The sequence below is a fragment of the Giraffa tippelskirchi genome, chromosome 3 (assembly GCF_054371585.1).
Source record: "Giraffa tippelskirchi isolate mGirTip1 chromosome 3, T2T-mGirTip1v1.2.pri, whole genome shotgun sequence".
NCBI classification, from domain to species: Eukaryota; Metazoa; Chordata; class Mammalia; order Artiodactyla; family Giraffidae; genus Giraffa; species Giraffa tippelskirchi.
Genome location: NC_137277.1, coordinates 16,360,656 through 16,366,619, shown reverse-complemented (window position 1 = coordinate 16,366,619; position 5,964 = coordinate 16,360,656). Strand labels below are relative to the sequence as shown.

The window sequence follows — 5,964 nt, the reverse complement described above, 5'->3', positions numbered from 1 at the left end:
ATTGTGTCTTTGGGGTGTGATTCTGGTTTAATTGGTACAAATGTTATGGAAAAATTTTTATGACCTATAGGTTTATTGATTTCAAAGACCATAAATCCGTCTGTCCATCTCTCCATCACCTATCTACCCGTCTGAGGGCAGAATGGTAGAATGGAAAGTTTGCAAGGAAGTACCAACAGCTTTAATTGGTGGGTAACGTGTGCAGACTTAGTACTTTATACTTTGATTTTTCTACTTGAATACTTGAATAGCATATAGATCTTAATTTTCAAAATATAGCTCTGTTAGTAATGGAAGAGTAGTATAATGTAGCCAACATTGTTGATTGTCATAAAATAGCCATCCTCCCTTTATCCTTATTAACCCTTTTCTTTATTCAGTTTCCTTGCTTGAAATATGGGCATAATACCTAGCTCAGAAGTGCCTATGTGGTAGATGCTTGTGTTAGTTCTCACTGTCTCGCCTTGCCTAATTAGATTTCTGTTAAGTTTGAGATCATTTATAGTCAACTTTTTCCAGATTAAAAACATAAGCCTTTGTAGAGCTATCTTGTCATTCTAAATTGGGACCATTTTGACTTTGTATTAAAGAATTCATTTTTAGTTCAGTTACCATATAAACTGGCTTAATCCTCTAGGGGCTGCTGTCATTGTTAATTTACATCTGACCTTGTTCTGAAAAAAATATTTAAAGCAGTAGAACCCTGATTTAGAACTTGCTGGTGCTTGCTTTGCCTATTTGTCTGGACCTATAAAAATTAGTCCAGTTCCCTAAGAAATCAGACTAAAGATTTTGATAAAAACTTCACATGCCACCCTAAGTACCAGAGCTTCTTTTGATTCTTGGTCATTGCATCAGCAAAGGTAGATACAATCAGTCAGTATTCCCATCTTACAAATAGGGGAAGAACAGAGGCTCAGAGAGACATGGTGACTTACCTACTTCTAACCACTTGGCCAGATTCTGTGTGTCTGTGTGTGTGTGTGTTCCCTCGTCCTCAGGCTACTGGGAGCATCTGTCACAGGCACAGTGGGAAGTGTGTGGAGCATGCTAGAAAGCGTCTGGCTTTTCATCTGGATTTGTGGGTTTATTTCATAATAGGGTATCTGCCAGACCATGTGCCTGGGAGTCAGCAATAGCTGTAGTTGATGAATGTTTCTGGGGGAGAAGAACAGACTTGCCAAGTCAGTCTGGCATGTCAGAAGTTGAGAGACATTAGAACTACAGAAAAAACATTATTAAAGATGACTCATAAGATGTCAAGAGGGGAAAAAAAATTACTCCTTGGGTCAGAAAAGCAAAAGCGATCACACTCTGTGAGCCCTGCCCTGTGAGATGGCTTCTCAAGGACAGCTTAAATGTATTAGATTAGTCTGCAGTGTGGATTAAGGGACTGTGGGATTTAATAACTTGTGTATTAAAGAAAGGCCCTGTGAATGTTACTCTACCATAAAAATGTAACCACTCTAATTGAATTTAGAAGCGATATTAAAATTACTCTTTTGGTGATTCTTTCTAGATATATTAAATAAAATAACAAAAGTCACAGTTGATTAAACGGAAACTTCAGTATGTAAGTTATTAAGCACTAAATTTTGCTGCTAGAGGTTTTATTTTATTTATTCTGGACTGTATAAAGAAATTTCTCCTTTTACACAATTTATGGTCATGCCACTATTTCAGTGAGCCAGAGAATGTACTGAGAGCCTTAACAGTGTTTTGGAACACAGTATATTATCTCACTGTTGGGCTGTATGTATAATGAACACTCAATATCAATTGATGGTGGTATTTCATGAGCTGAATTCTCTCTTATGGGCAAAGACAGGAATAGGCTGTTAAGTTAACATACAGTGCTTAGGGCGGTTTTTAAGGAGCAACGGTGGAAAAATACACCTTTTTTTCCTCCTCCCATGTCAATATGTGTAATAGTTTTGCTCGCCTTATGTCTACACACAGAGACCTGAGAAGATGACATTGATCTGGGGTGGTGTGTATGGCTGGGATGCTGCTGTCCACATACTCTATGGGCCACTTCATAGTTCCAGAGTTCCGTCGACTCCAGAGAGCCTTGTGGAAATCATGAAGCACCCATGGCAGTTATAAGCAAGGGAGTCTTTTTCTTTCTGTCCAAGCAAGGGGGATCTTTTCCCTTCCATTCATGGGGCAAACCTGAGGTGGGAGTGGAGGAGGCAGGAAGGTTACGTTTATGTGTCTGAATTCAGATATGTAATGAGGAATATAGCTGAAAAATGTCTATGCATTTGGAGCAGATGGTAGCCATTAGGAGCACCTAGTAAACCAGCTTCCCTTTTGCTCTTCAGGCTGTCTTCTGGAGTCCCCAAGGTGGCATGCCTTATATTATGGAGTATTGTGAAACTGATTTGTAAATATCAATATGGAAAGAACCCATAAAAATATGGACACTGGTTAAAACTTATCACAAATAAGTCATATTGTTTAAGTTAGATTTCCTTTTCCAACCATGGACAAGAACCTCTCCCCTTTTCTGTTATTGCTCAGATGTAGGGAAATTTATTTTGTCTTGCAAAACCTTATGCCAAAGAAACAAGTCAGTGTTTCACTGTGTCTGAGCTCAGTAGAAGGATGTCCAAGTACTTAATCCAACTCCTGTTGAGTGATTGACTTCTGGTAGAACTGTTAATTTGCAAATTCTTAAAGCAGAAAGTTTACATTTTTCCAGCTGCCAAACTTTGGGCTTCCTGATGAATCACTGGGACAGACTTTCTGGGTCAAGTGTGAGTGGTGCTCTGGGGCTGCCGGTCCGAGGCTGGAGAATCATGACAAGCTTTTAGATGCCTGGCCAGAGCTCAAACACGTTGGCTTGGGGAGCAGCCTCTAGGGCCCAGGTGACTTCCCCTAGAAAACGTCTTCACAAGTCATCCCCTGTATAGAATCATCACAGGGTGAAGGAAAGGGTTAGGACCACTGATCAGAAAAGAGCTGCACATTTTTTCCTTCTCTGTCTGCCGCAGAGATGTTAGTCAAGGAGAAAGCTTACTCACTTGAAAGCTGTGGATTACAGAGCAACTCAAAAAGAGCCATTGGTGACGGAATTTTCTCCTTATTGAATATGTTCTTTGCCCCTAGAATACCAAGCCAAAAGGAAAGAAAAGATGAAAAATAAGTCCCTGTTTCACAATACATTGGAGTCAACCCACCAAAGAGGAAACGAGATTTCTCAACTAACAAATAAGTGGCATTACTGCATTTGGGAATTAGAAAAAGGCTCCTTGATAAAGTTACTTGGGAATTAATCATCAGTTGACACCTCATAGACACAGAGCACATCAGAATTCACCTCGTCTTGTTTGGAAACTGGCAGCTTGGTGATTATATAGCATGAAACGCAAGGCCGGCCCTCAGTGTGTCCCCGGAGGAGTCACGAGGCTCTCTAACTCTTTCTTGAGTCAGTCAGTCCTGCCAAACAGATTTCAGCGGCCTGGGGTATGTTGGGCATGAACCTCAGACTTCACAATTTTATAGATGACACATCTACCTTGTGATTTTTGTCCTCAATAACCTTTGCCAACACCAGAGAGAAGTAAATGAGAGGCACTCATTGGGTGCCCCCCCTACTTGCTAAGAAATATACCATCTTAAGCATTTTAACTAATTCAGTGGCATGGAGTACATTCACATTGTTATGCTACTGTCACCACCATCCCTCCAAGTTTTCATCTTGCAAAACTGACACTCTGTGCCCGTTAAACAATAATACTCTGTGTCCTCCCTACCCCCAGCAACCATCATTCAATTTTCTGTCTCTATGATTTGACTACTCTAGGGGCTTCATATAAGTGGGATCATACAGTATTTGTACTGTGACTGGCTTATTTCATTTGGTGTAACGTCCTCAAGGTTCATCCATGTTGTAGCCTATATCAGAATGCCCCTTCCTTTTTCAGGTTCAATAATGTTCCATTATCTGTATAGAACACATTTTCTTTATCCATTCCTCTGTTGATAGATGGATGGATTGCTTCTACCTTTTGGCTGCTGTGAATAATGTTGCTGTGAACTTGAGTGTAGAGACATTTGTTTGATTCCTTGCATTTTAGTCTTTTAGTTATATACCAAAGTGTGGAATTGCTGGATCATATGGTAATAGGTGCCCTTTTTAAAAAGGAGAAGTATCATGAGAACCTGTGAGGAGTACAGGACCTGATTGCTTGCTATGTCCCCCTTTTCTCTAGTTGTAGCCTGCGTGCTTCTGTAACCGCAGGCGTGGTGGGGAAAGGTGACCTTGTCCCAGGCTGAGATCACCAGTGTAAATCTTCTCGGTTTGACCACACATCCAATTAGCCTTCTGAAGCACAGAGGATGACAAAGTAAATTGAAGATCATATCATATAAATGACCCCTCCCTCCTCTTTTCCTTTTTCTTTTCTTTTCTCTTTTTTCTTTTGAAAACTATGATTTTATGATTTTGGTCTCTACATAGCTGTTTTGGTCTCAGTTTTAGTTCAGTTCAGTTGCTCAGTCGTGTCCGACTCTTTGCGACCTAATGGACTGCAGCACGCCAGGCTTCCCTGTCCATCACCAACTCCCAGAGCCTACTCAAACTCATGTCCATTGTGTCGGTGATGCCACCCAACCATCTATCTCATCCTCTGTCGTCCCCTTCTCCTCCCACCTTCAATCTTTCCCAGCATCAGGGTATTTTCCACTGAGTCAGTTCTTTGCATCAGATGGCCAGAGAATTGGAGTTTCAGCTTTAGCATCTGTCCTTCCAGTGAATATTCAGGACTGATTTCCTTTAGGATTAACTGGTTGGATCTCCTTGCAGTCCAAGGGACTCTCAAGAGCCTTCCTCAACACTACAGTTCAAAAGCATCAATTCTTCGGTGCTCAGCTTTCTTTATAGTTCAGCTCTCACATCCATACTTGGTCTAACCTCCAGTTAATCAGTGGCACTCCAAGTCGTCTATACATTGGAGTCACCTGGTTGCTACTGCCATCCAAACCCCACACCCATAGATTCTGACTTAATTCGTTTGAAGCCTGACCTGGGCATGGGGGTTTGGGAAAGCCCCCAGGTGAGTCTGCTGGGCAGCCAGGATTCTGAAGCATCAGGTAAATGATTGAATATAAATGAATATTTTCTCCATCCTTTTCTTTCTGTCTTCTTCTTAGTTATTTCTTTAGAACACATCTGCAGATTTGTAAATCTCAACCCAAATTTGAGTCTTTTAATAGACTTTTTTTTTTTAATTAATGAGGCCTCATGATGTAATTTTGAAACCAGGAGTGAGGAGACCTGGGTCGTACATTGTGTTTGACATTATCTAAACAGGGCTGATGAATTACTTAACTTGTCAGGATCACAGGTTTCTTGTGTTTTGGCTTTAAAATTAGAATATGGCTTGGCAAACCAGTTAGAAGAATAAAATTAAAGATTTTGTAAAAAAAAAAAAAAAAATGTCCTCTCTAGCTCTAACATGCCATGACTCTGAATGAATAGGTGGAATTGATGGGGAGTGAGGCAGGCTTGGACTGTAGTTCCATAAGTGTGAATTACATCATATTCTAGTCATAATGAGCAAGAGGATAAAGAACCTCCCCACACAGTGCTGCTGTGAGTTCTGTCCCAGAAGCAGCCTCAGGGCAGTTCTGATCAGTTACTAAAAGGATACAAAGTAAAGATCTCAAAGGCTCTGTGGTTAATCAGAAAGCAGGAATGTCTTGCTAGGTAGACTGTGAGAGAGTCTTGGGGCTTTTTAAATGATGGAGAGAACTAGCAGGACTCAGAAGCCCCCTTCTCCATGAAAATTGTCACCTCTTTGCCACCATCCACCTTGTGCTACCTGCTGTTTAAATCAGTATTTCTTCTTGGAAATTCTTTCAAATTTTATACTTATTTCTCTCCTCTAATCCTGTTTGAGAAATGTGAATGGCTTGGTTTTTTATCTTTGGTTTTTTCCTCTCTCCAGATTAACACAG

At 40.6% G+C, this 5,964-nt stretch overlaps 1 long non-coding RNA gene across 1 annotated transcript; it reads right to left on the bottom strand.

Moving 5' to 3' along the window:
* Nucleotides 1-2,505: 2,505 nt before the first annotated feature.
* On the bottom strand, nt 2,506-5,535 carry LOC145541161 (uncharacterized). The gene is made up of 3 exons (XR_014078836.1): nt 5,031-5,535; nt 3,027-3,107; nt 2,506-2,907 (listed from the first exon to the last, which is right to left on the bottom strand). It is a non-coding gene; the product is annotated as an uncharacterized LOC145541161 (long non-coding RNA).
* Between the last annotated feature and the right edge of the window lie 429 nt (nt 5,536-5,964).